The 23,113-nt window shown below is 51.7% G+C and overlaps 1 protein-coding gene, 95 non-coding genes and 7 pseudogenes across 96 annotated transcripts in view; all 103 read right to left on the bottom strand.

Moving 5' to 3' along the window:
* The window catches only part of LOC120909205, a 53,061-nt gene that overhangs the window by 7,844 nt on the left and 22,104 nt on the right, over window positions 1–23,113 (bottom strand). The window lies entirely within an intron of this gene.
* Window positions 1,374–1,492, bottom strand: LOC120911855. Its single transcript, XR_005742624.1, has one exon. It is a non-coding gene; the product is annotated as a 5S ribosomal RNA (ribosomal RNA).
* Window positions 1,588–1,706, bottom strand: LOC120911911. The gene has a single exon (XR_005742680.1). It is a non-coding gene; the product is annotated as a 5S ribosomal RNA (ribosomal RNA).
* LOC120912325 lies at window positions 1,804–1,922 on the bottom strand (annotated as a pseudogene).
* On the bottom strand, window positions 2,018–2,136 carry LOC120912242. Its single transcript, XR_005742997.1, has one exon. It is a non-coding gene; the product is annotated as a 5S ribosomal RNA (ribosomal RNA).
* LOC120911894 lies at window positions 2,439–2,557 on the bottom strand. Its single transcript, XR_005742663.1, has one exon. It is a non-coding gene; the product is annotated as a 5S ribosomal RNA (ribosomal RNA).
* Window positions 2,653–2,771, bottom strand: LOC120912301 (annotated as a pseudogene).
* LOC120911892 lies at window positions 3,074–3,192 on the bottom strand. Its single transcript, XR_005742661.1, has one exon. It is a non-coding gene; the product is annotated as a 5S ribosomal RNA (ribosomal RNA).
* LOC120912217 lies at window positions 3,291–3,409 on the bottom strand. The gene has a single exon (XR_005742972.1). It is a non-coding gene; the product is annotated as a 5S ribosomal RNA (ribosomal RNA).
* Window positions 3,501–3,619, bottom strand: LOC120910820. Its single transcript, XR_005741627.1, has one exon. It is a non-coding gene; the product is annotated as a 5S ribosomal RNA (ribosomal RNA).
* LOC120912673 lies at window positions 3,714–3,832 on the bottom strand. The gene has a single exon (XR_005743202.1). It is a non-coding gene; the product is annotated as a 5S ribosomal RNA (ribosomal RNA).
* LOC120910818 lies at window positions 3,923–4,041 on the bottom strand. The gene has a single exon (XR_005741625.1). It is a non-coding gene; the product is annotated as a 5S ribosomal RNA (ribosomal RNA).
* Window positions 4,133–4,251, bottom strand: LOC120910817. Its single transcript, XR_005741624.1, has one exon. It is a non-coding gene; the product is annotated as a 5S ribosomal RNA (ribosomal RNA).
* Window positions 4,344–4,462, bottom strand: LOC120910816. The gene has a single exon (XR_005741623.1). It is a non-coding gene; the product is annotated as a 5S ribosomal RNA (ribosomal RNA).
* Window positions 4,557–4,675, bottom strand: LOC120910815. The gene has a single exon (XR_005741622.1). It is a non-coding gene; the product is annotated as a 5S ribosomal RNA (ribosomal RNA).
* Window positions 4,766–4,884, bottom strand: LOC120912003. The gene has a single exon (XR_005742768.1). It is a non-coding gene; the product is annotated as a 5S ribosomal RNA (ribosomal RNA).
* Window positions 4,975–5,093, bottom strand: LOC120910814. The gene has a single exon (XR_005741621.1). It is a non-coding gene; the product is annotated as a 5S ribosomal RNA (ribosomal RNA).
* Window positions 5,184–5,302, bottom strand: LOC120910812. Its single transcript, XR_005741619.1, has one exon. It is a non-coding gene; the product is annotated as a 5S ribosomal RNA (ribosomal RNA).
* Window positions 5,393–5,511, bottom strand: LOC120910811. Its single transcript, XR_005741618.1, has one exon. It is a non-coding gene; the product is annotated as a 5S ribosomal RNA (ribosomal RNA).
* Window positions 5,608–5,716, bottom strand: LOC120912439 (annotated as a pseudogene).
* On the bottom strand, window positions 5,812–5,930 carry LOC120911891. The gene has a single exon (XR_005742660.1). It is a non-coding gene; the product is annotated as a 5S ribosomal RNA (ribosomal RNA).
* On the bottom strand, window positions 6,026–6,144 carry LOC120912300 (annotated as a pseudogene).
* Window positions 6,236–6,355, bottom strand: LOC120911997. Its single transcript, XR_005742762.1, has one exon. It is a non-coding gene; the product is annotated as a 5S ribosomal RNA (ribosomal RNA).
* LOC120912220 lies at window positions 6,449–6,566 on the bottom strand. The gene has a single exon (XR_005742975.1). It is a non-coding gene; the product is annotated as a 5S ribosomal RNA (ribosomal RNA).
* LOC120910810 lies at window positions 6,658–6,776 on the bottom strand. The gene has a single exon (XR_005741617.1). It is a non-coding gene; the product is annotated as a 5S ribosomal RNA (ribosomal RNA).
* LOC120910809 lies at window positions 6,867–6,985 on the bottom strand. Its single transcript, XR_005741616.1, has one exon. It is a non-coding gene; the product is annotated as a 5S ribosomal RNA (ribosomal RNA).
* LOC120910808 lies at window positions 7,076–7,194 on the bottom strand. The gene has a single exon (XR_005741615.1). It is a non-coding gene; the product is annotated as a 5S ribosomal RNA (ribosomal RNA).
* On the bottom strand, window positions 7,285–7,403 carry LOC120910806. The gene has a single exon (XR_005741613.1). It is a non-coding gene; the product is annotated as a 5S ribosomal RNA (ribosomal RNA).
* On the bottom strand, window positions 7,494–7,612 carry LOC120910805. The gene has a single exon (XR_005741612.1). It is a non-coding gene; the product is annotated as a 5S ribosomal RNA (ribosomal RNA).
* LOC120910804 lies at window positions 7,703–7,821 on the bottom strand. The gene has a single exon (XR_005741611.1). It is a non-coding gene; the product is annotated as a 5S ribosomal RNA (ribosomal RNA).
* LOC120910803 lies at window positions 7,912–8,030 on the bottom strand. Its single transcript, XR_005741610.1, has one exon. It is a non-coding gene; the product is annotated as a 5S ribosomal RNA (ribosomal RNA).
* LOC120911850 lies at window positions 8,121–8,239 on the bottom strand. Its single transcript, XR_005742619.1, has one exon. It is a non-coding gene; the product is annotated as a 5S ribosomal RNA (ribosomal RNA).
* Window positions 8,330–8,448, bottom strand: LOC120910802. Its single transcript, XR_005741609.1, has one exon. It is a non-coding gene; the product is annotated as a 5S ribosomal RNA (ribosomal RNA).
* Window positions 8,539–8,657, bottom strand: LOC120910801. Its single transcript, XR_005741608.1, has one exon. It is a non-coding gene; the product is annotated as a 5S ribosomal RNA (ribosomal RNA).
* Window positions 8,748–8,866, bottom strand: LOC120910800. The gene has a single exon (XR_005741607.1). It is a non-coding gene; the product is annotated as a 5S ribosomal RNA (ribosomal RNA).
* On the bottom strand, window positions 8,957–9,075 carry LOC120911849. The gene has a single exon (XR_005742618.1). It is a non-coding gene; the product is annotated as a 5S ribosomal RNA (ribosomal RNA).
* LOC120910799 lies at window positions 9,166–9,284 on the bottom strand. The gene has a single exon (XR_005741606.1). It is a non-coding gene; the product is annotated as a 5S ribosomal RNA (ribosomal RNA).
* On the bottom strand, window positions 9,375–9,493 carry LOC120910798. The gene has a single exon (XR_005741605.1). It is a non-coding gene; the product is annotated as a 5S ribosomal RNA (ribosomal RNA).
* Window positions 9,584–9,702, bottom strand: LOC120910797. Its single transcript, XR_005741604.1, has one exon. It is a non-coding gene; the product is annotated as a 5S ribosomal RNA (ribosomal RNA).
* On the bottom strand, window positions 9,793–9,911 carry LOC120910795. The gene has a single exon (XR_005741602.1). It is a non-coding gene; the product is annotated as a 5S ribosomal RNA (ribosomal RNA).
* Window positions 10,002–10,120, bottom strand: LOC120910794. Its single transcript, XR_005741601.1, has one exon. It is a non-coding gene; the product is annotated as a 5S ribosomal RNA (ribosomal RNA).
* Window positions 10,211–10,329, bottom strand: LOC120910793. Its single transcript, XR_005741600.1, has one exon. It is a non-coding gene; the product is annotated as a 5S ribosomal RNA (ribosomal RNA).
* On the bottom strand, window positions 10,420–10,538 carry LOC120910792. The gene has a single exon (XR_005741599.1). It is a non-coding gene; the product is annotated as a 5S ribosomal RNA (ribosomal RNA).
* On the bottom strand, window positions 10,629–10,747 carry LOC120910791. Its single transcript, XR_005741598.1, has one exon. It is a non-coding gene; the product is annotated as a 5S ribosomal RNA (ribosomal RNA).
* Window positions 10,838–10,956, bottom strand: LOC120910790. Its single transcript, XR_005741597.1, has one exon. It is a non-coding gene; the product is annotated as a 5S ribosomal RNA (ribosomal RNA).
* LOC120912059 lies at window positions 11,047–11,165 on the bottom strand. The gene has a single exon (XR_005742821.1). It is a non-coding gene; the product is annotated as a 5S ribosomal RNA (ribosomal RNA).
* On the bottom strand, window positions 11,256–11,374 carry LOC120910789. Its single transcript, XR_005741596.1, has one exon. It is a non-coding gene; the product is annotated as a 5S ribosomal RNA (ribosomal RNA).
* On the bottom strand, window positions 11,465–11,583 carry LOC120910788. Its single transcript, XR_005741595.1, has one exon. It is a non-coding gene; the product is annotated as a 5S ribosomal RNA (ribosomal RNA).
* On the bottom strand, window positions 11,674–11,792 carry LOC120910787. Its single transcript, XR_005741594.1, has one exon. It is a non-coding gene; the product is annotated as a 5S ribosomal RNA (ribosomal RNA).
* On the bottom strand, window positions 11,883–12,001 carry LOC120910786. The gene has a single exon (XR_005741593.1). It is a non-coding gene; the product is annotated as a 5S ribosomal RNA (ribosomal RNA).
* LOC120910784 lies at window positions 12,092–12,210 on the bottom strand. The gene has a single exon (XR_005741591.1). It is a non-coding gene; the product is annotated as a 5S ribosomal RNA (ribosomal RNA).
* On the bottom strand, window positions 12,301–12,419 carry LOC120910783. Its single transcript, XR_005741590.1, has one exon. It is a non-coding gene; the product is annotated as a 5S ribosomal RNA (ribosomal RNA).
* On the bottom strand, window positions 12,510–12,628 carry LOC120910782. Its single transcript, XR_005741589.1, has one exon. It is a non-coding gene; the product is annotated as a 5S ribosomal RNA (ribosomal RNA).
* Window positions 12,719–12,837, bottom strand: LOC120910781. Its single transcript, XR_005741588.1, has one exon. It is a non-coding gene; the product is annotated as a 5S ribosomal RNA (ribosomal RNA).
* LOC120910780 lies at window positions 12,928–13,046 on the bottom strand. Its single transcript, XR_005741587.1, has one exon. It is a non-coding gene; the product is annotated as a 5S ribosomal RNA (ribosomal RNA).
* On the bottom strand, window positions 13,137–13,255 carry LOC120910779. The gene has a single exon (XR_005741586.1). It is a non-coding gene; the product is annotated as a 5S ribosomal RNA (ribosomal RNA).
* On the bottom strand, window positions 13,346–13,464 carry LOC120910778. Its single transcript, XR_005741585.1, has one exon. It is a non-coding gene; the product is annotated as a 5S ribosomal RNA (ribosomal RNA).
* LOC120910777 lies at window positions 13,555–13,673 on the bottom strand. The gene has a single exon (XR_005741584.1). It is a non-coding gene; the product is annotated as a 5S ribosomal RNA (ribosomal RNA).
* Window positions 13,764–13,882, bottom strand: LOC120910776. The gene has a single exon (XR_005741583.1). It is a non-coding gene; the product is annotated as a 5S ribosomal RNA (ribosomal RNA).
* Window positions 13,973–14,091, bottom strand: LOC120910775. Its single transcript, XR_005741582.1, has one exon. It is a non-coding gene; the product is annotated as a 5S ribosomal RNA (ribosomal RNA).
* LOC120910773 lies at window positions 14,182–14,300 on the bottom strand. Its single transcript, XR_005741580.1, has one exon. It is a non-coding gene; the product is annotated as a 5S ribosomal RNA (ribosomal RNA).
* Window positions 14,390–14,508, bottom strand: LOC120910772. Its single transcript, XR_005741579.1, has one exon. It is a non-coding gene; the product is annotated as a 5S ribosomal RNA (ribosomal RNA).
* On the bottom strand, window positions 14,598–14,716 carry LOC120910771. The gene has a single exon (XR_005741578.1). It is a non-coding gene; the product is annotated as a 5S ribosomal RNA (ribosomal RNA).
* On the bottom strand, window positions 14,806–14,924 carry LOC120910770. Its single transcript, XR_005741577.1, has one exon. It is a non-coding gene; the product is annotated as a 5S ribosomal RNA (ribosomal RNA).
* LOC120910769 lies at window positions 15,015–15,133 on the bottom strand. Its single transcript, XR_005741576.1, has one exon. It is a non-coding gene; the product is annotated as a 5S ribosomal RNA (ribosomal RNA).
* LOC120912363 lies at window positions 15,224–15,340 on the bottom strand (annotated as a pseudogene).
* LOC120912405 lies at window positions 15,434–15,556 on the bottom strand (annotated as a pseudogene).
* LOC120910768 lies at window positions 15,647–15,765 on the bottom strand. The gene has a single exon (XR_005741575.1). It is a non-coding gene; the product is annotated as a 5S ribosomal RNA (ribosomal RNA).
* On the bottom strand, window positions 15,856–15,974 carry LOC120910767. The gene has a single exon (XR_005741574.1). It is a non-coding gene; the product is annotated as a 5S ribosomal RNA (ribosomal RNA).
* Window positions 16,064–16,182, bottom strand: LOC120910766. The gene has a single exon (XR_005741573.1). It is a non-coding gene; the product is annotated as a 5S ribosomal RNA (ribosomal RNA).
* On the bottom strand, window positions 16,273–16,391 carry LOC120910765. The gene has a single exon (XR_005741572.1). It is a non-coding gene; the product is annotated as a 5S ribosomal RNA (ribosomal RNA).
* Window positions 16,482–16,600, bottom strand: LOC120910764. The gene has a single exon (XR_005741571.1). It is a non-coding gene; the product is annotated as a 5S ribosomal RNA (ribosomal RNA).
* On the bottom strand, window positions 16,691–16,809 carry LOC120910762. Its single transcript, XR_005741569.1, has one exon. It is a non-coding gene; the product is annotated as a 5S ribosomal RNA (ribosomal RNA).
* On the bottom strand, window positions 16,900–17,018 carry LOC120910761. The gene has a single exon (XR_005741568.1). It is a non-coding gene; the product is annotated as a 5S ribosomal RNA (ribosomal RNA).
* LOC120910760 lies at window positions 17,110–17,228 on the bottom strand. The gene has a single exon (XR_005741567.1). It is a non-coding gene; the product is annotated as a 5S ribosomal RNA (ribosomal RNA).
* On the bottom strand, window positions 17,319–17,437 carry LOC120910759. Its single transcript, XR_005741566.1, has one exon. It is a non-coding gene; the product is annotated as a 5S ribosomal RNA (ribosomal RNA).
* Window positions 17,528–17,646, bottom strand: LOC120910758. The gene has a single exon (XR_005741565.1). It is a non-coding gene; the product is annotated as a 5S ribosomal RNA (ribosomal RNA).
* On the bottom strand, window positions 17,737–17,855 carry LOC120912955. The gene has a single exon (XR_005743474.1). It is a non-coding gene; the product is annotated as a 5S ribosomal RNA (ribosomal RNA).
* On the bottom strand, window positions 17,946–18,064 carry LOC120912954. The gene has a single exon (XR_005743473.1). It is a non-coding gene; the product is annotated as a 5S ribosomal RNA (ribosomal RNA).
* On the bottom strand, window positions 18,155–18,273 carry LOC120911996. Its single transcript, XR_005742761.1, has one exon. It is a non-coding gene; the product is annotated as a 5S ribosomal RNA (ribosomal RNA).
* Window positions 18,364–18,482, bottom strand: LOC120912953. Its single transcript, XR_005743472.1, has one exon. It is a non-coding gene; the product is annotated as a 5S ribosomal RNA (ribosomal RNA).
* Window positions 18,572–18,690, bottom strand: LOC120912952. Its single transcript, XR_005743471.1, has one exon. It is a non-coding gene; the product is annotated as a 5S ribosomal RNA (ribosomal RNA).
* On the bottom strand, window positions 18,781–18,899 carry LOC120912950. The gene has a single exon (XR_005743470.1). It is a non-coding gene; the product is annotated as a 5S ribosomal RNA (ribosomal RNA).
* On the bottom strand, window positions 18,990–19,108 carry LOC120912948. The gene has a single exon (XR_005743468.1). It is a non-coding gene; the product is annotated as a 5S ribosomal RNA (ribosomal RNA).
* LOC120912947 lies at window positions 19,199–19,317 on the bottom strand. Its single transcript, XR_005743467.1, has one exon. It is a non-coding gene; the product is annotated as a 5S ribosomal RNA (ribosomal RNA).
* On the bottom strand, window positions 19,408–19,526 carry LOC120912946. The gene has a single exon (XR_005743466.1). It is a non-coding gene; the product is annotated as a 5S ribosomal RNA (ribosomal RNA).
* LOC120912945 lies at window positions 19,617–19,735 on the bottom strand. The gene has a single exon (XR_005743464.1). It is a non-coding gene; the product is annotated as a 5S ribosomal RNA (ribosomal RNA).
* LOC120912944 lies at window positions 19,826–19,944 on the bottom strand. The gene has a single exon (XR_005743463.1). It is a non-coding gene; the product is annotated as a 5S ribosomal RNA (ribosomal RNA).
* LOC120912943 lies at window positions 20,035–20,153 on the bottom strand. The gene has a single exon (XR_005743462.1). It is a non-coding gene; the product is annotated as a 5S ribosomal RNA (ribosomal RNA).
* Window positions 20,244–20,362, bottom strand: LOC120912942. The gene has a single exon (XR_005743461.1). It is a non-coding gene; the product is annotated as a 5S ribosomal RNA (ribosomal RNA).
* On the bottom strand, window positions 20,453–20,571 carry LOC120912941. The gene has a single exon (XR_005743460.1). It is a non-coding gene; the product is annotated as a 5S ribosomal RNA (ribosomal RNA).
* Window positions 20,662–20,780, bottom strand: LOC120912939. Its single transcript, XR_005743459.1, has one exon. It is a non-coding gene; the product is annotated as a 5S ribosomal RNA (ribosomal RNA).
* On the bottom strand, window positions 20,871–20,989 carry LOC120912938. Its single transcript, XR_005743458.1, has one exon. It is a non-coding gene; the product is annotated as a 5S ribosomal RNA (ribosomal RNA).
* On the bottom strand, window positions 21,079–21,197 carry LOC120912936. The gene has a single exon (XR_005743456.1). It is a non-coding gene; the product is annotated as a 5S ribosomal RNA (ribosomal RNA).
* On the bottom strand, window positions 21,288–21,406 carry LOC120912935. The gene has a single exon (XR_005743455.1). It is a non-coding gene; the product is annotated as a 5S ribosomal RNA (ribosomal RNA).
* LOC120912934 lies at window positions 21,497–21,615 on the bottom strand. Its single transcript, XR_005743454.1, has one exon. It is a non-coding gene; the product is annotated as a 5S ribosomal RNA (ribosomal RNA).
* LOC120912238 lies at window positions 21,707–21,824 on the bottom strand. The gene has a single exon (XR_005742993.1). It is a non-coding gene; the product is annotated as a 5S ribosomal RNA (ribosomal RNA).
* Window positions 21,915–22,033, bottom strand: LOC120912933. The gene has a single exon (XR_005743453.1). It is a non-coding gene; the product is annotated as a 5S ribosomal RNA (ribosomal RNA).
* On the bottom strand, window positions 22,125–22,243 carry LOC120912932. The gene has a single exon (XR_005743452.1). It is a non-coding gene; the product is annotated as a 5S ribosomal RNA (ribosomal RNA).
* LOC120911876 lies at window positions 22,333–22,451 on the bottom strand. Its single transcript, XR_005742645.1, has one exon. It is a non-coding gene; the product is annotated as a 5S ribosomal RNA (ribosomal RNA).
* LOC120912073 lies at window positions 22,542–22,660 on the bottom strand. The gene has a single exon (XR_005742834.1). It is a non-coding gene; the product is annotated as a 5S ribosomal RNA (ribosomal RNA).
* Window positions 22,752–22,868, bottom strand: LOC120912331 (annotated as a pseudogene).
* On the bottom strand, window positions 22,961–23,078 carry LOC120912261. Its single transcript, XR_005743016.1, has one exon. It is a non-coding gene; the product is annotated as a 5S ribosomal RNA (ribosomal RNA).

Below are 23,113 nucleotides of genomic sequence, written 5' to 3'. Positions count from 1 at the left end.
TGCTAGGCGTGGGTGGGGATGCATTGTGGAGAGGGGTGGGTGGGGATGCATTGTGGAGTGGGATGGATGGTGCTTGGCGTGGGTGGTGATGCGTTGTGGTGATGCTTTGTGGAGAGGGATGGATGGTGCTAGGTGCTGGGTGGGGATGTGTTGTGGAGTGGGGTGGGTGGGGATGCATTGTGGAGTGGGATGGATGGTGCTTGGCGTGGGTGGTGATGCGTTGTGGTGATGCGTTGTGGAGAGGGATGGATGGTGCTAGGTGCTGGGTGGGGATGTGTTGTGGAAAGGGATAGATGGTGCAGGGGATGCGTTAGAGAGGGATGGATGGTGCTAGGTGCTGGGTGGGGATGTGTTGTGGAAAGGGATAGATGGTGCAGGGGATGCGTTAGAGAGGGATGGATGGTGCTGGGTGGGGATGAAGATGATTGTGTTGCATTGTGAAGATGGATGAGGATGACTCTGTGGGGATGAGAGTTACACTGTGAAGAGGATCTCCACAATGTAACTCTCATATCCACCCAGTCATCCTCATCCATCTTCACAATGCCAGCCTGTCAACCTCAGCCAGGTTTCCCTTTAAACAGGAGATTAATTAAAGTCTGCAGGGGGGGGGGGGGCACAGTAACACACACAATTTCTGTGACTTACCCTCCATCCATGCTGCTTCCTAACATCAATAACATCATTAGCATGTGACAAACCCGACCGTGGCCAGCACTAGCTAAACTTCTCTTCTCTTCTCTCCTGCTGAAGGGAGCATGCTGGCTGCTTGTAAATTTTTTTTGTGATGGACGCTGATGAGCTGACCAGCCAATCTGCATGCACCTAGCCCTATCAAGTGCCTGCAGATTGGCTGGTCAGCTCATCAGCGTCCATCACAAAAAAAAATTACAAGCAGCCAGCATGCTCCCTTCAGCAGAGAAGGAAGAGAAGTTTAGCTAGTGCTGGCCACGATCTCCTGCTGGGGGGAGTTACTGGTCAGGCAGCAGAGACTTGGGTTTGTCACATGCTAATGATGTTATTGTTCTTCTGCAACAGCTCGCCGGGGGAGGGGGCGGGGCAGTGCGGTGTCAGTGAAACTTTTTCTCCCTCCCTTCTCCTCTACAGACGCCGTTCCCGCAACTCGAGCCCTGGAGCGGGACACCGGGCGCCGGAGGGCGGCGGCAACTCCGGACAGTAAATAATAAAAAAAAAAAAAGGTCATCTTTTCGCCCCATCCCAGGCTGCGGACCTGCCCGCCCCAAGCGGCCGCTTGGTCCGCCTGGTGGTTGCGCCGGCCCTGGCTGTCCTTAACTCTCTTGAAGATAGCATGGAAGAAAGACTCGGGGAAAAAAAGATTCAAGGACTCCACCACACCAACTAAAAAAAAAATAAGCCTACAGCACCTGGTATTCCCAGGCGGTCTCCCATCCAGGTACTAACCAGGCCCGACCCTGCTTAGCCTCCAAGATCAGACGAGATTGGGCGCTTTCAGGGTGATGTGGCCGTAGGCGATAACCATGGCTGTCCTTAACTCTCTTGAAGATAGCATGGAAGAAAGTCTCGGAAAAAAAAGATTCAAGGACTCCCCCACAACCCAAAAAAAAAAGCTTACAGCACCTGGTATTCCCAGGCGGTCTCCCATCCAGGTACTAACCAGGCCCGACCCTGCTTAGCCTCCGAGATCAGACGAGATCGGGCGCTTTCAGGGTGATGTGGCCGTAGGCGATAACCACGGCTGTCCTTAACTCTCTTGAAGATAGCATGGAATAAAGTCTCGGAAAAAAAAAAGATTCAAGGACTCCCCCACAACCCAAAAAAAAAAGCCTACAGCACCTTGTATTCCCAGGCAGTCTCCCATTCAGGTACTAACCAGGCCCGACCCTGCTTAGCCTCTGAGATCAGACGAGATCGGGCGCTTTCAGGGTGATGTGGCCGTAGGCGATACCCATGGCTGTCCTTAACTCTCTTGAAGATAGCATGGCAGAAAGTCTCGGAAAAACAAAGATTCAAGGACTCCCCCACAACCCCAAAAAAAAGCCTACAGCACCTTGTATTCCCAGGCGGTCTCCCATCCAGGTACTAACCAGGCCCGACCCTGCTTAGCCTCCGAGATCAGACGAGATCGGGCGCTTTTAGGGTGATGTGGCCGTAGGCGATAACCATGGCTGTACTTAACTCTCTTGAAGATAGCATGGAAGAAAGTCTCGGAAAAAAAAAAAGATTCAAGGACTCCCCCACAACCCAAAAAAAAAAGCCCACAGCAGCTGGTATTCCCAGGCGTTCTCCCATCCAGGTACTAACCAGGCCCGACCCTGCTTAGCCTCCGAGATCAGACGCTTTCAGGGTGATGTGGCCGTAGGCAATAACCATGGCTGTCCTTAACTCTCTTGAAGATAGCATGGAAGAAAGACTGGGGGAAAAAAGAGATTCAAGACTCCACCACGACAACCAAAAAAAGCCTACAGCACCTGGTATTCCCAGGCGGTCTCCCATCCAAGTACTAACCAGGCCCGACCCTGCTTAGCCTCCGAGATCAGAAGAGATCGGGCACTTTCAGGGTGATGTGGCCGTAGGCGATAACCATGGCTGTCCTTAACTCTCTTGAAGATAGCATGGCAGAAAGTCTCGGAAAAACAAAGATTCAAGGACTCCCCCACAACCCCAAAAAAAAGCCTACAGCACCTTGTATTCCCAGGCGGTCTCCCATCCAGATACTAACCAGGCCCGACCCTGCTTAGCCTCCGAGATCAGACGAGATCGGGCGCTTTTAGGGTGATGTGGCCGTAGGCGATAACCATGGCTGTACTTAACTCTCTTGAAGATAGCATGGAAGAAAGTCTCGGAAAAAAAAAAAGATTCAAGGACTCCCCCACAACCCAAAAAAAAAAGCCCACAGCAGCTGGTATTCCCAGGCGTTCTCCCATCCAGGTACTAACCAGGCCCGACCCTGCTTAGCCTCCGAGATCAGACGCTTTCAGGGTGATGTGGCCGTAGGCAATAACCATGGCTGTCCTTAACTCTCTTGAAGATAGCATGGAAGAAAGACTGGGGGAAAAAAGAGATTCAAGACTCCACCACGACAACCAAAAAAAGCCTACAGCACCTGGTATTCCCAGGCGGTCTCCCATCCAAGTACTAACCAGGCCCGACCCTGCTTAGCCTCCGAGATCAGAAGAGATCGGGCACTTTCAGGGTGATGTGGCCGTAGGCGATAACCATGACTGTCCTTAACTCTCTTGAAGATAGCATGGAAGAAAGTCTCGGAAAAAAAAAAAGATTCAAGGACTCCCCCACAACCCAAAAAAAAAAACCTACAGCACCTGGTATTCCCAGGCGGTCTACCATCCAGGTACTAACCAGGCCCCACCCTGCTTAGCCTCCGAGATCAGAAGAGATCGGGCGCTTTCAAGGTGATGTGGCCGTAGGCGATAACCATGGCTGTCCTTAACTCTCTTGAAGATAGCATGGAAGAAAGACTGGGGGAAAAAAAGAGATTCAAGACTCCACCAAAACAAAAAAGCCTACAGCACCTGGTATTCCCAGGCGGTCTCCCATCCAGGTACTAACCAGGCCCGACCCTGCTTAGCCTCCGAGATCAGACGAGATCGGGCGCTTTCAAGGTGATGTGGCCGTAGGCGATAACCATGGCTGTCCTTAACTCTCTTGAAGATAGCATGGAAGAAAGACTGGGGGAAAAAAGAGATTCAAGACTCCACCACGACAACCAAAAAAGCCTACAGCACCTGGTATTCCCAGGCGGTCTCCCATCCAGGTACTAACCAGGCCCGACCCTGCTTAGCCTCCGAGATCAGACGAGATCGGGCGCTTTCAGGGTGATGTGGCCGTAGGCGATAACCATGGCTGTCCTTAACTCTCTTGAAGATAGCATGGAAGAAAGACTGGGGGAAAAAAGAGATTCAAGACTCCACCAAAACAAAAAAGCCTACAGCACCTGGTATTCCCAGGCGGTCTCCCATCCAGGTACTAACCAGGCCCGACCCTGCTTAGCCTCCGAGATCAGACGAGATCGGGCGCTTTCAAGGTGATGTGGCCGTAGGCGATAACCATGGCTGTCCTTAACTCTCTTGAAGATAGCATGGAAGAAAGTCTCGGGAAAAAAAAGAGATTCAAGACTCCACCAAAACAAAAAAGCCTACAGCACCTGGTATTCCCAGGCGGTCTCCCATCCAGGTACTAACCAGGCCCGACCCTGCTTAGCCTCCGAGATCAGACGAGATCGGGCGCTTTCAAGGTGATGTGGCCGTAGGCGATAACCATGGCTGTCCTTAACTCTCTTGAAGATAGCATGGAAGAAAGACTGGGGGAAAAAAGAGATTCAAGACTCCACCAAAACCAAAAAAAGCCTACAGCACCTGGTATTCCCAGGCGGTCTCCCATCCAGGTACTAACCAGGCCCGACCCTGCTTAGCCTCCGAGATCAGACGAGATCGGGCGCTTTCAAGGTGATGTGGCCGTAGGCGATAACCATGGCTGTCCTTAACTCTCTTGAAGATAGCATGGAAGAAAGACTGAGGGAAAAAAAAGAGATTCAAGACTCCACCAAAACAAAAAAAAGCCTACAGCACCTGGTATTCCCAGGCGGTCTCCCATCCAGGTACTAACCAGGCCCGACCCTGCTTAGCCTCCGAGATCAGACGAGATCGGGCGCTTTCAAGGTGATGTGGCCGTAGGCGATAACCATGGCTGTCCTTAACTCTCTTGAAGATAGCATGGAAGAAAGACTGGGGGAAAAAAGAGATTCAAGACTCCACCAAAACAAAAAAGCCTACAGCACCTGGTATTCTCAGGCGGTCTCCCATCCAGGTACTAACCAGGCCCGACCCTGCTTAGCCTCCGAGATCAGACGAGATCGGGCGCTTTCAAGGTGATGTGGCCGTAGGCGATAACCATGGCTGTCCTTAACTCTCTTGAAGATAGCATGGAAGAAAGACTGGGGGAAAAAAGAGATTCAAGACTCCACCAAAACAAAAAAGCCTACAGCACCTGGTATTCCCAGGCGGTCTCCCATCCAGGTACTAACCAGGCCCGACCCTGCTTAGCCTCCGAGATCAGACGAGATCGGGCGCTTTCAAGGTGATGTGGCCGTAGGCGATAACCATGGCTGTCCTTAACTCTCTTGAAGATAGCATGGAAGAAAGACTGGGGGAAAAAAGAGATTCAAGACTCCACCAAAACAAAAAAGCCTACAGCACCTGGTATTCCCAGGCGGTCTCCCATCCAGGTACTAACCAGGCCCGACCCTGCTTAGCCTCCGAGATCAGACGAGATCGGGCGCTTTCAAGGTGATGTGGCCGTAGGCAATAACCATGGCTGTCCTTAACTCTCTTGAAGATAGCATGGAAGAAAGACGGGGGGAAAAAAGAGATTCAAGACTCCACCAAAACAAAAAAGCCTACAGCACCTGGTATTCCCAGGCGGTCTCCCATCCAGGTACTAACCAGGCCCGACCCTGCTTAGCCTCCGAGATCAGACGAGATCGGGCGCTTTCAAGGTGATGTGGCCGTAGGCGATAACCATGGCTGTCCTTAACTCTCTTGAAGATAGCATGGAAGAAAGTCTGGGGAAAAAAAAGAGATTCAAGGACTCCCCACAACCCCAAAAAAAAGCCTACAGCACCTTGTATTCCCAGGCGTTCTCCCATCCAGGTACTAACCAGGCCCGACCCTGCTTAGCCTCCGAGATCAGACGCTTTCAGGGTGATGTGGCCGTAGGCAATAACCATGGCTGTCCTTAACTCTCTTGAAGATAGCATGGAAGAAAGACTGGGGGAAAAAAGAGAATCAAGACTCCACCACGACAACCAAAAAAAGCCTACAGCACCTGGTATTCCCAGGCGGTCTCCCATCCAAGTACTAACCAGGCCCGACCCTGCTTAGCCTCCGAGATCAGAAGAGATCGGGCACTTTCAGGGTGATGTGGCCGTAGGCGATAACCATGGCTGTCCTTAACTCTCTTGAAGATAGCATGGCAGAAAGTCTCGGGAAAAACAAAGATTCAAGGACTCCCCCACAACCCAAAAAAAAGCCTACAGCACCTTGTATTCCCAGGCGGTCTCCCATCCAGATACTAACCAGGCCCGACCCTGCTTAGCCTCCGAGATCAGACGAGATCGGGCGCTTTTAGGGTGATGTGGCCGTAGGCGATAACCATGGCTGTACTTAACTCTCTTGAAGATAGCATGGAAGAAAGTCTCGGGAAAAAAAGAGATTCAAGGACTCCACCACAACAAAAAAGCCTACAGCAGCCTGGTATTCCCAGGCGGTCTCCCATCCAGGTACTAACCAGGCCCGACCCTGCTTAGCCTCCGAGATCAGACGAGATCGGGCGCTTTCAAGGTGATGTGGCCGTAGGCGATAACCATGGCTGTCCTTAACTCTCTTGAAGATAGCATGGAAGAAAGACTGGGGGAAAAAAGAGATTCAAGACTCCACCACGACAACAAAAAAGCCTACAGCACCTGGTATTCCCAGGCGGTCTCCCATCCAGGTACTAACCAGGCCCGACCCTGCTTAGCCTCCGAGATCAGACGAGATCGGGCGCTTTCAGGTGATGTGGCCGTAGGCGATAACCATGCTGTCCTTAACTCTCTTGAAGATAGCATGGAAGAAAGACTGGGGAAAAAAAAGAGATTCAAGACTCCACCAAAACAAAAAAAGCCTACAGCACCTGGTATTCCCAGGCGGTCTCCCATCCAGGTACTAACCAGGCCCGACCCTGCTTAGCCTCCGAGATCAGACGAGATCGGGCGCTTTCAAGGTGATGTGGCCGTAGGCGATAACCATGGCTGTCCTTAACTCTCTTGAAGATAGCATGGAAGAAAGACTGGGGGAAAAAAGAGATTCAAGACTCCACCAAAACAAAAAAGCCTACAGCACCTGGTATTCCCAGGCGGTCTCCCATCCAGGTACTAACCAGGCCCGACCCTGCTTAGCCTCCGAGATCAGACGAGATCGGGCGCTTTCAAGGTGATGTGGCCGTAGGCGATAACCATGGCTGTCCTTAACTCTCTTGAAGATAGCATGGAAGAAAGACTGGGGGAAAAAAGAGATTCAAGACTCCACCAAAACAAAAAAGCCTACAGCACCTGGTATTCCCAGGCGGTCTCCCATCCAGGTACTAACCAGGCCCGACCCTGCTTAGCCTCCGAGATCAGACGAGATCGGGCGCTTTCAAGGTGATGTGGCCGTAGGCGATAACCATGGCTGTCCTTAACTCTCTTGAAGATAGCATGGAAGAAAGACTGGGGGAAAAAAGAGATTCAAGACTCCACCAAAACAAAAAAGCCTACAGCACCTGGTATTCCCAGGCGGTCTCCCATCCAGGTACTAACCAGGCCCGACCCTGCTTAGCCTCCGAGATCAGACGAGATCGGGCGCTTTCAAGGTGATGTGGCCGTAGGCGATAACCATGGCTGTCCTTAACTCTCTTGAAGATAGCATGGAAGAAAGACTGGGGGAAAAAAGAGATTCAAGACTCCACCAAAACAAAAAAGCCTACAGCACCTGGTATTCCCAGGCGGTCTCCCATCCAGGTACTAACCAGGCCCGACCCTGCTTAGCCTCCGAGATCAGACGAGATCGGGCGCTTTCAAGGTGATGTGGCCGTAGGCGATAACCATGGCTGTCCTTAACTCTCTTGAAGATAGCATGGAAGAAAGACTGGGGGAAAAAAGAGATTCAAGACTCCACCAAAACAAAAAAGCCTACAGCACCTGGTATTCCCAGGCGGTCTCCCATCCAGGTACTAACCAGGCCCGACCCTGCTTAGCCTCCGAGATCAGACGAGATCGGGCGCTTTCAAGGTGATGTGGCCGTAGGCGATAACCATGGCTGTCCTTAACTCTCTTGAAGATAGCATGGAAGAAAGACTGGGGGAAAAAAGAGATTCAAGACTCCACCAAAACAAAAAAGCCTACAGCACCTGGTATTCCCAGGCGGTCTCCCATCCAGGTACTAACCAGGCCCGACCCTGCTTAGCCTCCGAGATCAGACGAGATCGGGCGCTTTCAAGGTGATGTGGCCGTAGGCGAGAACCATGGCTGTCCTTAACTCTCTTGAAGATAGCATGGAAGAAAGACTGGGGGAAAAAAGAGATTCAAGACTCCACCAAAACAAAAAAGCCTACAGCACCTGGTATTCCCAGGCGGTCTCCCATCCAGGTACTAACCAGGCCCGACCCTGCTTAGCCTCCGAGATCAGACGAGATCGGGCGCTTTCAAGGCGATGTGGCCGTAGGCGATAACCATGGCTGTCCTTAACTCTCTTGAAGATAGCATGGAAGAAAGACTGGGGGAAAAAAGAGATTCAAGACTCCACCAAAACAAAAAAGCCTACAGCACCTGGTATTCCCAGGCGGTCTCCCATCCAGGTACTAACCAGGCCCGACCCTGCTTAGCCTCCGAGATCAGACGAGATCGGGCGCTTTCAAGGTGATGTGGCCGTAGGCGATAACCATGGCTGTCCTTAACTCTCTTGAAGATAGCATGGAAGAAAGACTGGGGGAAAAAAGAGATTCAAGACTCCACCAAAACAAAAAAGCCTACAGCACCTGGTATTCCCAGGCGGTCTCCCATCCAGGTACTAACCAGGCCCGACCCTGCTTAGCCTCCGAGATCAGACGAGATCGGGCGCTTTCAAGGTGATGTGGCCGTAGGCGATAACCATGGCTGTCCTTAACTCTCTTGAAGATAGCATGGAAGAAAGACTGGGGGAAAAAAGAGATTCAAGACTCCACCAAAACAAAAAAGCCTACAGCACCTGGTATTCCCAGGCGGTCTCCCATCCAGGTACTAACCAGGCCCGACCCTGCTTAGCCTCCGAGATCAGACGAGATCGGGCGCTTTCAAGGTGATGTGGCCGTAGGCGATAACCATGGCTGTCCTTAACTCTCTTGAAGATAGCATGGAAGAAAGACTGGGGGAAAAAAGAGATTCAAGACTCCACCAAAACAAAAAAGCCTACAGCACCTGGTATTCCCAGGCGGTCTCCCATCCAGGTACTAACCAGGCCCGACCCTGCTTAGCCTCCGAGATCAGACGAGATCGGGCGCTTTCAAGGCGATGTGGCCGTAGGCGATAACCATGGCTGTCCTTAACTCTCTTGAAGATAGCATGGAAGAAAGACTGGGGGAAAAAAGAGATTCAAGACTCCACCAAAACAAAAAAGCCTACAGCACCTGGTATTCCCAGGCGGTCTCCCATCCAGGTACTAACCAGGCCCGACCCTGCTTAGCCTCCGAGATCAGACGAGATCGGGCGCTTTCAAGGTGATGTGGCCGTAGGCGATAACCATGGCTGTCCTTAACTCTCTTGAAGATAGCATGGAAGAAAGACTGGGGGAAAAAAGAGATTCAAGACTCCACCAAAACAAAAAAGCCTACAGCACCTGGTATTCCCAGGCGGTCTCCCATCCAGGTACTAACCAGGCCCGACCCTGCTTAGCCTCCGAGATCAGACGAGATCGGGCGCTTTCAAGGTGATGTGGCCGTAGGCGATAACCATGGCTGTCCTTAACTCTCTTGAAGATAGCATGGAAGAAAGACTGGGGGAAAAAAGAGATTCAAGACTCCACCAAAACAAAAAAGCCTACAGCACCTGGTATTCCCAGGCGGTCTCCCATCCAGGTACTAACCAGGCCCGACCCTGCTTAGCCTCCGAGATCAGACGAGATCGGGCGCTTTCAAGGTGATGTGGCCGTAGGCGATAACCATGGCTGTCCTTAACTCTCTTGAAGATAGCATGGAAGAAAGACTGGGGGAAAAAAGAGATTCAAGACTCCACCAAAACAAAAAAGCCTACAGCACCTGGTATTCCCAGGCGGTCTCCCATCCAGGTACTAACCAGGCCCGACCCTGCTTAGCCTCCGAGATCAGACGAGATCGGGCGCTTTCAAGGTGATGTGGCCGTAGGCGATAACCATGGCTGTCCTTAACTCTCTTGAAGATAGCATGGAAGAAAGACTGGGGGAAAAAAGAGATTCAAGACTCCACCAAAACAAAAAAGCCTACAGCACCTGGTATTCCCAGGCGGTCTCCCATCCAGGTACTAACCAGGCCCGACCCTGCTTAGCCTCCGAGATCAGACGAGATCGGGCGCTTTCAAGGTGATGTGGCCGTAGGCGATAACCATGGCTGTCCTTAACTCTCTTGAAGATAGCATGGAAGAAAGACTGGGGGAAAAAAGAGATTCAAGACTCCACCAAAACAAAAAAGCCTACAGCACCTGGTATTCCCAGGCGGTCTCCCATCCAGGTACTAACCAGGCCCGACCCTGCTTAGCCTCCGAGATCAGACGAGATCGGGCGCTTTCAAGGTGATGTGGCCGTAGGCGATAACCATGGCTGTCCTTAACTCTCTTGAAGATAGCATGGCAGAAAGCCTGGGGGGAAAAAGAGATTCAAGACTCCACCAAAACAAAAAAGCCTACAGCACCTGGTATTCCCAGGCGGTCTCCCATCCAGGTACTAACCAGGCCCGACCCTGCTTAGCCTCCGAGATCAGACGAGATCGGGCGCTTTCAAGGTGATGTGGCCGTAGGCGATAACCATGGCTGTCCTTAACTCTCTTGAAGATAGCATGGAAGAAAGACTGGGGGAAAAAAGAGATTCAAGACTCCACCAAAACAAAAAAGCCTACAGCACCTGGTATTCCCAGGCGGTCTCCCATCCAGGTACTAACCAGGCCCGACCCTGCTTAGCCTCCGAGATCAGACGAGATCGGGCGCTTTCAAGGTGATGTGGCCGTAGGCGATAACCATGGCTGTCCTTAACTCTCTTGAAGATAGCATGGAAGAAAGACTGGGGGAAAAAAGAGATTCAAGACTCCACCAAAACAAAAAAGCCTACAGCACCTGGTATTCCCAGGCGGTCTCCCATCCAGGTACTAACCAGGCCCGACCCTGCTTAGCCTCCGAGATCAGACGAGATCGGGCGCTTTCAAGGTGATGTGGCCGTAGGCGATAACCATGGCTGTCCTTAACTCTCTTGAAGATAGCATGGAAGAAAGACTGGGGGAAAAAAGAGATTCAAGACTCCACCAAAACAAAAAAGCCTACAGCACCTGGTATTCCCAGGCGGTCTCCCATCCAGGTACTAACCAGGCCTGACCCTGCTTAGCCTCCGAGATCAGACGAGATCGGGCGCTTTCAAGGTGATGTGGCCGTAGGCGATAACCATGGCTGTCCTTAACTCTCTTGAAGATAGCATGGAAGAAAGACTGGGGGAAAAAAGAGATTCAAGATTCCACCAAAACAAAAAAGCCTACAGCACCTGGTATTCCCAGGCGGTCTCCCATCCAGGTACTAACCAGGCCCGACCCTGCTTAGCCTCCGAGATCAGACGAGATCGGGCGCTTTCAAGGTGATGTGGCCGTAGGCGATAACCATGGCTGTCCTTAACTCTCTTGAAGATAGCATGGAAGAAAGACTGGGGGAAAAAAGAGATTCAAGACTCCACCAAAACAAAAAAGCCTACAGCACCTGGTATTCCCAGGCGGTCTCCCATCCAGGTACTAACCAGGCCCGACCCTGCTTAGCCTCCGAGATCAGACGAGATCGGGCGCTTTCAAGGTGATGTGGCCGTAGGCGATAACCATGGCTGTCCTTAACTCTCTTGAAGATAGCATGGAAGAAAGACTGGGGGAAAAAAGAGATTCAAGACTCCACCAAAACAAAAAAGCCTACAGCACCTGGTATTCCCAGGCGGTCTCCCATCCAGGTACTAACCAGGCCCGACCCTGCTTAGCCTCCGAGATCAGACGAGATCGGGCGCTTTCAAGGTGATGTGGCCGTAGGCGATAACCATGGCTGTCCTTAACTCTCTTGAAGATAGCATGGAAGAAAGACTGGGGGAAAAAAGAGATTCAAGACTCCACCAAAACAAAAAAGCCTACAGCACCTGGTATTCCCAGGCGGTCTCCCATCCAGGTACTAACCAGGCCCGACCCTGCTTAGCCTCCGAGATCAGACGAGATCGGGCGCTTTCAAGGTGATGTGGCCGTAGGCGATAACCATGGCTGTCCTTAACTCTCTTGAAGATAGCATGGAAGAAAGACTGGGGGAAAAAAGAGATTCAAGACTCCACCAAAACAAAAAAGCCTACAGCACCTGGTATTCCCAGGCGGTCTCCCATCCAGGTACTAACCAGGCCCGACCCTGCTTAGCCTCCGAGATCAGACGAGATCGGGCGCTTTCAAGGTGATGTGGCCGTAGGCGATAACCATGGCTGTCCTTAACTCTCTTGAAGATAGCATGGAAGAAAGACTGGGGGAAAAAAGAGATTCAAGACTCCACCAAAACAAAAAAGCCTACAGCACCTGGTATTCCCAGGCGGTCTCCCATCCAGGTACTAACCAGGCCCGACCCTGCTTAGCCTCCGAGATCAGACGAGATCGGGCGCTTTCAAGGTGATGTGGCCGTAGGCGATAACCATGGCTGTCCTTAACTCTCTTGAAGATAGCATGGAAGAAAGACTGGGGGAAAAAAGAGATTCAAGACTCCACCAAAACAAAAAAGCCTACAGCACCTGGTATTCCCAGGCGGTCTCCCATCCAGGTACTAACCAGGCCCGACCCTGCTTAGCCTCCGAGATCAGACGAGATCGGGCGCTTTCAAGGTGATGTGGCCGTAGGCGATAACCATGGCTGTCCTTAACTCTCTTGAAGATAGCATGGAAGAAAGACTGGGGGAAAAAAGAGATTCAAGACTCCACCAAAACAAAAAAGCCTACAGCACCTGGTATTCCCAGGCGGTCTCCCATCCAGGTACTAACCAGGCCCGACCCTGCTTAGCCTCCGAGATCAGACGAGATCGGGCGCTTTCAAGGTGATGTGGCCGTAGGCGATAACCATGGCTGTCCTTAACTCTCTTGAAGATAGCATGGAAGAAAGACTGGGGGAAAAAAGAGATTCAAGACTCCACCAAAACAAAAAAGCCTACAGCACCTGGTATTCCCAGGCGGTCTCCCATCCAGGTACTAACCAGGCCCGACCCTGCTTAGCCTCCGAGATCAGACGAGATCGGGCGCTTTCAAGGTGATGTGGCCGTAGGCGATAACCATGGCTGTCCTTAACTCTCTTGAAGATAGCATGGAAGAAAGACTGGGGGAAAAAAGAGATTCAAGACTCCACCAAAACAAAAAAGCCTACAGCACCTGGTATTCCCAGGCGGTCTCCCATCCAGGTACTAACCAGGCCCGACCCTGCTTAGCCTCCGAGATCAGACGAGATCGGGCGCTTTCAAGGTGATGTGGCCGTAGGCGATAACCATGGCTGTCCTTAACTCTCTTGAAGATAGCATGGAAGAAAGACTGGGGGAAAAAAGAGATTCAAGACTCCACCAAAACAAAAAAGCCTACAGCACCTGGTATTCCCAGGCGGTCTCCCATCCAGGTACTAACCAGGCCCGACCCTGCTTAGCCTCCGAGATCAGACGAGATCGGGCGCTTTCAAGGTGATGTGGCCGTAGGCGATAACCATGGCTGTCCTTAACTCTCTTGAAGATAGCATGGAAGAAAGACTGGGGGAAAAAAGAGATTCAAGACTCCACCAAAACAAAAAAGCCTACAGCACCTGGTATTCCCAGGCGGTCTCCCATCCAGGTACTAACCAGGCCCGACCCTGCTTAGCCTCCGAGATCAGACGAGATCGGGCGCTTTCAAGGTGATGTGGCCGTAGGCGATAACCATGGCTGTCCTTAACTCTCTTGAAGATAGCATGGAAGAAAGACTGGGGGAAAAAAGAGATTCAAGACTCCACCAAAACAAAAAAGCCTACAGCACCTGGTATTCCCAGGCGGTCTCCCATCCAGGTACTAACCAGGCCCGACCCTGCTTAGCCTCCGAGATCAGACGAGATCGGGCGCTTTCAAGGTGATGTGGCCGTAGGCGATAACCATGGCTGTCCTTAACTCTCTTGAAGATAGCATGGAAGAAAGACTGGGGGAAAAAAGAGATTCAAGACTCCACCAAAACAAAAAAGCCTACAGCACCTGGTATTCCCAGGCGGTCTCCCATCCAGGTACTAACCAGGCCCGACCCTGCTTAGCCTCCGAGATCAGACGAGATCGGGCGCTTTCAAGGTGATGTGGCCGTAGGCGATAACCATGGCTGTCCTTAACTCTCTTGAAGATAGCATGGAAGAAAGACTGGGGGAAAAAAGAGATTCAAGACTCCACCAAAACAAAAAAGCCTACAGCACCTGGTATTCCCAGGCGGTCTCCCATCCAGGTACTAACCAGGCCCGACCCTGCTTAGCCTCCGAGATCAGACGAGATCGGGCGCTTTCAAGGTGATGTGGCCGTAGGCGATAACCATGGCTGTCCTTAACTCTCTTGAAGATAGCATGGAAGAAAGACTGGGGAAAAAAGAGATTCAAGACTCCACCAAAACAAAAAAGCCTACAGCACCTGGTATTCCCAGGCGGTCTCCCATCCAGGTACTAACCAGGCCCGACCCTGCTTAGCCTCCGAGATCAGACGAGATCGGGCGCTTTCAAGGTGATGTGGCCGTAGGCGATAACCATGGCTGTCCTTAACTCTCTTGAAGATAGCATGGAAGAAAGACTGGGGAAAAAAGAGATTCAAGACTCCACCAAAACAAAAAAGCCTACAGCACCTGGTATTCCCAGGCGGTCTCCCATCCAGGTACTAACCAGGCCCGACCCTGCTTAGCCTCCGAGATCAGACGAGATCGGGCGCTTTCAAGGTGATGTGGCCGTAGGCGATAACCATGGCTGTCCTTAACTCTCTTGAAGATAGCATGGAAGAAAGACTGGGGAAAAAAGAGATTCAAGACTCCACCAAAACAAAAAAGCCTACAGCACCTGGTATTCCCAGGCGGTCTCCCATCCAGGTACTAACCAGGCCCGACCCTGCTTAGCCTCCGAGATCAGACGAGATCGGGCGCTTTCAAGGTGATGTGGCCGTAGGCGATAACCATGGCTGTCCTTAACTCTCTTGAAGATAGCATGGAAGAAAGACTGGGGGAAAAAAGAGATTCAAGACTCCACCAAAACAAAAAAGCCTACAGCACCTGGTATTCCCAGGCGGTCTCCCATCCAGGTACTAACCAGGCCCGACCCTGCTTAGCCTCCGAGATCAGACGAGATCGGGCGCTTTCAAGGTGATGTGGCCGTAGGCGATAACCATGGCTGTCCTTAACTCTCTTGAAGATAGCATGGAAGAAAGACTGGGGGAAAAAAGAGATTCAAGACTCCACCAAAACAAAAAAGCCTACAGCACCTGGTATTCCCAGGCGGTCTCCCATCCAGGTACTAACCAGGCCCGACCCTGCTTAGCCTCCGAGATCAGACGAGATCGGGCGCTTCAAGGTGATGTGGCCGTGGCGAATAACCATGGCCGTGTCCTTAACTCTCTGTGAAGAGAGAATGGAAGAAAGACTGGGGATAAAAGAGAGCAAGGACGCCACCACAACAAAAAAGCCTACAGCACCTGAGGTATTCCCAGGCGGTCCTCCCATCCAGGTACTAACCAGACCCGACCCTGCTTAGCCTCCGAGATCAGACGAGATCGGGCGCTTTCAAGGTGATGTTGGCCGTAGGCGATAACCATGGCTGTCCTTAACTCTCTTGAAGATAGCATGGAAGAAAGACTGGGGGAAAAAAGAGATTCAAGACTCCACCAAAACAAAAAAGCCTACAGCACCTGGTATTCCCAGGCGGTCTCCCATCCAGGTACTAACCAGGCCCGACCCTGCTTAGCCTCCGAGATCAGACGAGATCGGGCGCTTTCAAGGTGATGTGGCCGTAGGCGATAACCATGGCTGTCCTTAACTCTCTTGAAGATAGCATGGAAGAAAGACTGGGGGAAAAAAGAGATTCAAGACTCCACCAAAACAAAAAAGCCTACAGCACCTGGTATTCCCAGGCGGTCTCCCATCCAGGTACTAACCAGGCCCGACCCTGCTTAGCCTCCGAGATCAGACGAGATCGGGCGCTTTCAAGGTGATGTGGCCGTAGGCGATAACCATGGCTGTCCTTAACTCTCTTGAAGATAGCATGGAAGAAAGACTGGGGAAAAAAGAGATTCAAGACTCCACCAAAACAAAAAAGCCTACAGCACCTGGTATTCCCAGGCGGTCTCCCATCCAGGTACTAACCAGGCCCGACCCTGCTTAGCCTCCGAGATCAGACGAGATCGGGCGCTTTCAAGGTGATGTGGCCGTAGGCGATAACCATGGCTGTCCTTAACTCTCTTGAAGATAGCATGGAAGAAAGACTGGGGGAAAAAAGAGATTCAAGACTCCACCAAAACAAAAAAGCCTACAGCACCTGGTATTCCCAGGCGGTCTCCCATCCAGGTACTAACCAGGCCCGACCCTGCTTAGCCTCCGAGATCAGACGAGATCGGGCGCTTTCAAGGTGATGTGGCCGTAGGCGATAACCATGGCTGTCCTTAACTCTCTTGAAGATAGCATGGAAGAAAGACTGGGGGAAAAAAGAGATTCAAGACTCCACCAAAACAAAAAAGCCTACAGCACCTGGTATTCCCAGGCGGTCTCCCATCCAGGTACTAACCAGGCCCGACCCTGCTTAGCCTCCGAGATCAGACGAGATCGGGCGCTTTCAAGGTGATGTGGCCGTAGGCGATAACCATGGCTGTCCTTAACTCTCTTGAAGATAGCATGGAAGAAAGACTGGGGGAAAAAAGAGATTCAAGACTCCACCAAAACAAAAAAGCCTACAGCACCTGGTATTCCCAGGCGGTCTCCCATCCAGGTACTAACCAGGCCCGACCCTGCTTAGCCTCCGAGATCAGACGAGATCGGGCGCTTTCAAGGTGATGTGGCCGTAGGCGATAACCATGGCTGTCCTTAACTCTCTTGAAGATAGCATGGAAGAAAGACTGGGGGAAAAAAGAGATTCAAGACTCCACCAAAACAAAAAAGCCTACAGCACCTGGTATTCCCAGGCGGTCTCCCATCCAGGTACTAACCAGGCCCGACCCTGCTTAGCCTCCGAGATCAGACGAGATCGGGCGCTTTCAAGGTGATGTGGCCGTAGGCGATAACCATGGGCTGTCCTTAACTCTCTTGAAGATAGCATGGAAGAAAGACTGGGGGAAAAAAGAGATTCAAGACTCCACCAAAACAAAAAAGCCTACAGCACCTGGTATTCCCAGGCGGTCTCCCATCCAGGTACTAACCAGGCCCGACCCTGCTTAGCCTCCGAGATCAGACGAGATCGGGCGCTTTCAAGGTGATGTGGCCGTAGGCGATAACCATGGCTGTCCTTAACTCTCTTGAAGATAGCATGGAAGAAAGACTGGGGGAAAAAAGAGATTCAAGACTCCACCAAAACAAAAAAGCCTACAGCACCTGGTATTCCCAGGCGGTCTCCCATCCAGGTACTAACCAGGCCCGACCCTGCTTAGCCTCCGAGATCAGACGAGATCGGGCGCTTTCAAGGTGATGTGGCCGTAGGCGATAACCATGGCTGTCCTTAACTCTCTTGAAGATAGCATGGAAGAAAGACTGGGGGAAAAAAGAGATTCAAGACTCCACCAAAACAAAAAAGCCTACAGCACCTGGTATTCCCAGGCGGTCTCCCATCCAGGTACTAACCAGGCCCGACCCTGCTTAGCCTCCGAGATCAGACGAGATCGGGCGCTTTCAAGGTGATGTGGCCGTAGGCGATAACCATGGCTGTCCTTAACTCTCTTGAAGATAGCATGGAAGAAAGACTGGGGGAAAAAAGAGATTCAAGACTCCACCAAAACAAAAAAGCCTACAGCACCTGGTATTCCCAGGCGGTCTCCCATCCAGGTACTAACCAGGCCCGACCCTGCTTAGCCTCCGAGATCAGACGAGATCGGGCGCTTTCAAGGTGATGTGGCCGTAGGCGATAACCATGGCTGTCCTTAACTCTCTTGAAGATAGCATGGAAGAAAGACTGGGGGAAAAAAGAGATTCAAGACTCCACCAAAACAAAAAAGCCTACAGCACCTGGTATTCCCAGGCGGTCTCCCATCCAGGTACTAACCAGGCCCGACCCTGCTTAGCCTCCGAGATCAGACGAGATCGGGCGCTTTCAAGGTGATGTGGCCGTAGGCGATAACCATGGCTGTCCTTAACTCTCTTGAAGATAGCATGGAAGAAAGACTGGGGGAAAAAAGAGATTCAAGACTCCACCAAAACAAAAAAGCCTACAGCCCCTGGTATTCCCAGGCGGTCTCCCATCCAGGTACTAACCAGGCCCGACCCTGCTTAGCCTCCGAGATCAGACGAGATCGGGCGCTTTCAAGGTGATGTGGCCGTAGGCGATAACCATGGCTGTCCTTAACTCTCTTGAAGATAGCATGGAAGAAAGACTGGGGGAAAAAAGAGATTCAAGACTCCACCAAAACAAAAAAGCCTACAGCACCTGGTATTCCCAGGCGGTCTCCCATCCAGGTACTAACCAGGCCCGACCCTGCTTAGCCTCCGAGATCAGACGAGATCGGGCGCTTTCAAGGTGATGTGGCCGTAGGCGATAACCATGGCTGTCCTTAACTCTCTTGAAGATAGCATGGAAGAAAGACTGGGGAAAAAAGAGATTCAAGACTCCACCAAAACAAAAAAGCCTACAGCACCTGGTATTCCCAGGCGGTCTCCCATCCAGGTACTAACCAGGCCCGACCCTGCTTAGCCTCCGAGATCAGACGAGATCGGGCGCTTTCAAGGTGATGTGGCCGTAGGCGATAACCATGGCTGTCCTTAACTCTCTTGAAGATAGCATGGAAGAAAGACTGGGGGAAAAAAGAGATTCAAGACTCCACCAAAACAAAAAAGCCTACAGCACCTGGTATTCCCAGGCGGTCTCCCATCCAGGTACTAACCAGGCCCGACCCTGCTTAGCCTCCGAGATCAGACGAGATCGGGCGCTTTCAAGGTGATGTGGCCGTAGGCGATAACCATGGCTGTCCTTAACTCTCTTGAAGATAGCATGGAAGAAAGACTGGGGGAAAAAAGAGATTCAAGACTCCACCAAAACAAAAAAGCCTACAGCACCTGGTATTCCCAGGCGGTCTCCCATCCAGGTACTAACCAGGCCCGACCCTGCTTAGCCTCCGAGATCAGACGAGATCGGGCGCTTTCAAGGTGATGTGGCCGTAGGCGATAACCATGGCTGTCCTTAACTCTCTTGAAGATAGCATGGAAGAAAGACTGGGGGAAAAAAGAGATTCAAGACTCCACCAAAACAAAAAAGCCTACAGCACCTGGTATTCCCAGGCGGTCTCCCATCCAGGTACTAACCAGGCCCGACCCTGCTTAGCCTCCGAGATCAGACGAGATCGGGCGCTTTCAAGGTGATGTGGCCGTAGGCGATAACCATGGCTGTCCTTAACTCTCTTGAAGATAGCATGGAAGAAAGACTGGGGGAAAAAAGAGATTCAAGACTCCACAAAAACAAAAAAGCCTACAGCACCTGGTATTCCCAGGCGGTCTCCCATCCAGGTACTAACCAGGCCCGACCCTGCTTAGCCTCCGAGATCAGACGAGATCGGGCGCTTTCAAGGTGATGTGGCCGTAGGCGATAACCATGGCTGTCCTTAACTCTCTTGAAGATAGCATGGAAGAAAGACTGGGGGAAAAAAGAGATTCAAGACTCCACCAAAACAAAAAAGCCTACAGCACCTGGTATTCCCAGGCGGTCTCCCATCCAGGTACTAACCAGGCCCGACCCTGCTTAGCCTCCGAGATCAGACGAGATCGGGCGCTTTCAAGGTGATGTGGCCGTAGGCGATAACCATGGCTGTCCTTAACTCTCTTGAAGATAGCATGGAAGAAAGACTGGGGGAAAAAAGAGATTCAAGACTCCACCAAAACAAAAAAGCCTACAGCACCTGGTATTCCCAGGCGGTCTCCCATCCAGGTACTAACCAGGCCCGACCCTGCTTAGCCTCCGAGATCAGACGAGATCGGGCGCTTTCAAGGTGATGTGGCCGTAGGCGATAACCATGGCTGTCCTTAACTCTCTTGAAGATAGCATGGAAGAAAGACTGGGGGAAAAAAGAGATTCAAGACTCCACCAAAACAAAAAAGCCTACAGCACCTGGTATTCCCAGGCGGTCTCCCATCCAGGTACTAACCAGGCCCGACCCTGCTTAGCCTCCGAGATCAGACGAGATCGGGCGCTTTCAAGGTGATGTGGCCGTAGGCGATAACCATGGCTGTCCTTAACTCTCTTGAAGATAGCATGGAAGAAAGACTGGGGGAAAAAAGAGATTCAAGACTCCACCAAAACAAAAAAGCCTACAGCACCTGGTATTCCCAGGCGGTCTCCCATCCAGGTACTAACCAGGCCCGACCCTGCTTAGCCTCCGAGATCAGACGAGATCGGGCGCTTTCAAGGTGATGTGGCCGTAGGCGATAACCATGGCTGTCCTTAACTCTCTTGAAGATAGCATGGAAGAAAGACTGGGGGAAAAAAGAGATTCAAGACTCCACCAAAACAAAAAAGCCTACAGCACCTGGTATTCCCAGGCGGTCTCCCATCCAGGTACTAACCAGGCCCGACCCTGCTTAGCCTCCGAGATCAGACGAGATCGGGCGCTTTCAAGGTGATGTGGCCGTAGGCGATAACCATGGCTGTCCTTAACTCTCTTGAAGATAGCATGGAAGAAAGACTGGGGGAAAAAAGAGATTCAAGACTCCACCAAAACAAAAAAGCCTACAGCACCTGGTATTCCCAGGCGGTCTCCCATCCAGGTACTAACCAGGCCCGACCCTGCTTAGCCTCCGAGATCAGACGAGATCGGGCGCTTTCAAGGTGATGTGGCCGTAGGCGATAACCATGGCTGTCCTTAACTCTCTTGAAGATAGCATGGAAGAAAGACTGGGGGAAAAAAGAGATTCAAGACTCCACCAAAACAAAAAAGCCTACAGCACCTGGTATTCCCAGGCGGTCTCCCATCCAGGTACTAACCAGGCCCGACCCTGCTTAGCCTCCGAGATCAGACGAGATCGGGCGCTTTCAAGGTGATGTGGCCGTAGGCGATAACCATGGCTGTCCTTAACTCTCTTGAAGATAGCATGGAAGAAAGACTGGGGAAAAAAGAGATTCAAGACTCCACCAAAACAAAAAAGCCTACAGCACCTGGTATTCCCAGGCGGTCTCCCATCCAGGTACTAACCAGGCCCGACCCTGCTTAGCCTCCGAGATCAGACGAGATCGGGCGCTTTCAAGGTGATGTGGCCGTAGGCGATAACCATGGCTGTCCTTAACTCTCTTGAAGATAGCATGGAAGAAAGACTGGGGGAAAAAAGAGATTCAAGACTCCACCAAAACAAAAAAGCCTACAGCACCTGGTATTCCCAGGCGGTCTCCCATCCAGGTACTAACCAGGCCCGACCCTGCTTAGCCTCCGAGATCAGACGAGATCGGGCGCTTTCAAGGTGATGTGGCCGTAGGCGATAACCATGGCTGTCCTTAACTCTCTTGAAGATAGCATGGAAGAAAGACTGGGGGAAAAAAGAGATTCAAGACTCCACCAAAACAAAAAAGCCTACAGCACCTGGTATTCCCAGGCGGTCTCCCATCCAGGTACTAACCAGGCCCGACCCTGCTTAGCCTCCGAGATCAGACGAGATCGGGCGCTTTCAAGGTGATGTGGCCGTAGGCGATAACCATGGCTGTCCTTAACTCTCTTGAAGATAGCATGGAAGAAAGACTGGGGGAAAAAAGAGATTCAAGACTCCACCAAAACAAAAAAAGCCTACAGCACCTGGTATTCCAGGCGGTCTCCCATCCAGGTACTAACCAGGCCCGACCCTGCTTAGCCTCCGAGATCAGACGAGATCGGGCGCTTTCAAGGTGATGTGGCCGTAGGCGATAACCATGGCTGTCCTTAACTCTCTTGAAGATAGCATGGAAGAAAGACTGGGGGAAAAAAGAGATTCAAGACTCCACCAAAACAAAAAAGCCTACAGCACCTGGTATTCCCAGGCGGTCTCCCATCCAGGTACTAACCAGGCCCGACCCTGCTTAGCCTCCGAGATCAGACGAGATCGGGCGCTTTCAAGGTGATGTGGCCGTAGGCGATAACCATGGCTGTCCTTAACTCTCTTGAAGATAGCATGGAAGAAAGACTGGGGGAAAAAAAGAGATTCAAGACTCCACCAAAACAAAAAAGCCTACAGCACCTGGTATTCCCAGGCGGTCTCCCATCCAGGTACTAACCAGGCCCGACCCTGCTTAGCCTCCGAGATCAGACGAGATCGGGCGCTTTCAAGGTGATGTGGCCGTAGGCGTTAACATGGCTGTCCTTAACTCTCTTGAAGATAGCATGGAAGAAAGACTGGGGGAAAAAAGAGATTCAAGACTCCACCAAAACAAAAAAGCCTACAGCACCTGGTATTCCCAGGCGGTCTCCCATCCAGGTACTAACCAGGCCCGACCATGCTTAGCCTCCGAGATCAGACGAGATCGGGCGCTTTCAAGGTGATGTGGCCGTAGGCGATAACCATGGCTGTCCTTAACTCTCTTGAAGATAGCATGGAAGAAAGACTGGGGAAAAAAGAGATTCAAGGACTCCACCAAAACAAAAAAGCCTACAGCACCTGGTATTCCCAGGCGGTCTCCCATCCAGGTAATAACCAGGCCCGACCCTGCTTAGCCTCCGAGATCAGACGAGATCGGGCGCTTTCAAGGTGATGTGGCCGTAGGCGATAACCATGGCTGTCCTTAACTCTCTTGAAGATAGCATGGAAGAAAGGATGTGGGGAAAAAAGAGATTCAAGACTCCACCAAAACAAAAAAGCCTACAGCACCTGGTATTCCCAGGCGGTCTCCCATCCAGGTACTAACCAGGCCGACCCTGCTTAGCCTCCGAGATCAGACGAGATCGGGCGCTTTCAGGTGATGTGGCCGTAGGCGATAACCATGGCTGTCCTTAACTCTCTTGAAGATAGCATGGAAGAAAGACTGGGGGAAAAAAAGAGATTCAAGACTCCACCAAAACAAAAAAAGCCTACAGCACCTGGTATTCCCAGGCGGTCTCCCATCCAGGTACTAACCAGGCCCGACCCTGCTTAGCCTCCGAGATCAGACGAGATCGGGCGCTTTAAGGTGATGTGGCCGTAGGCATAACCAGGCGGTCCTTAACTCTCTTGAAGATAGC

Source organism: Rana temporaria, chromosome 8 (assembly GCF_905171775.1).
Source record: "Rana temporaria chromosome 8, aRanTem1.1, whole genome shotgun sequence".
Classification (NCBI taxonomy): domain Eukaryota; kingdom Metazoa; phylum Chordata; class Amphibia; order Anura; family Ranidae; genus Rana; species Rana temporaria.
The sequence above is the reverse complement of the archived record's forward strand: the minus strand, read 5'-3'. Positions and strand labels throughout refer to the sequence as shown.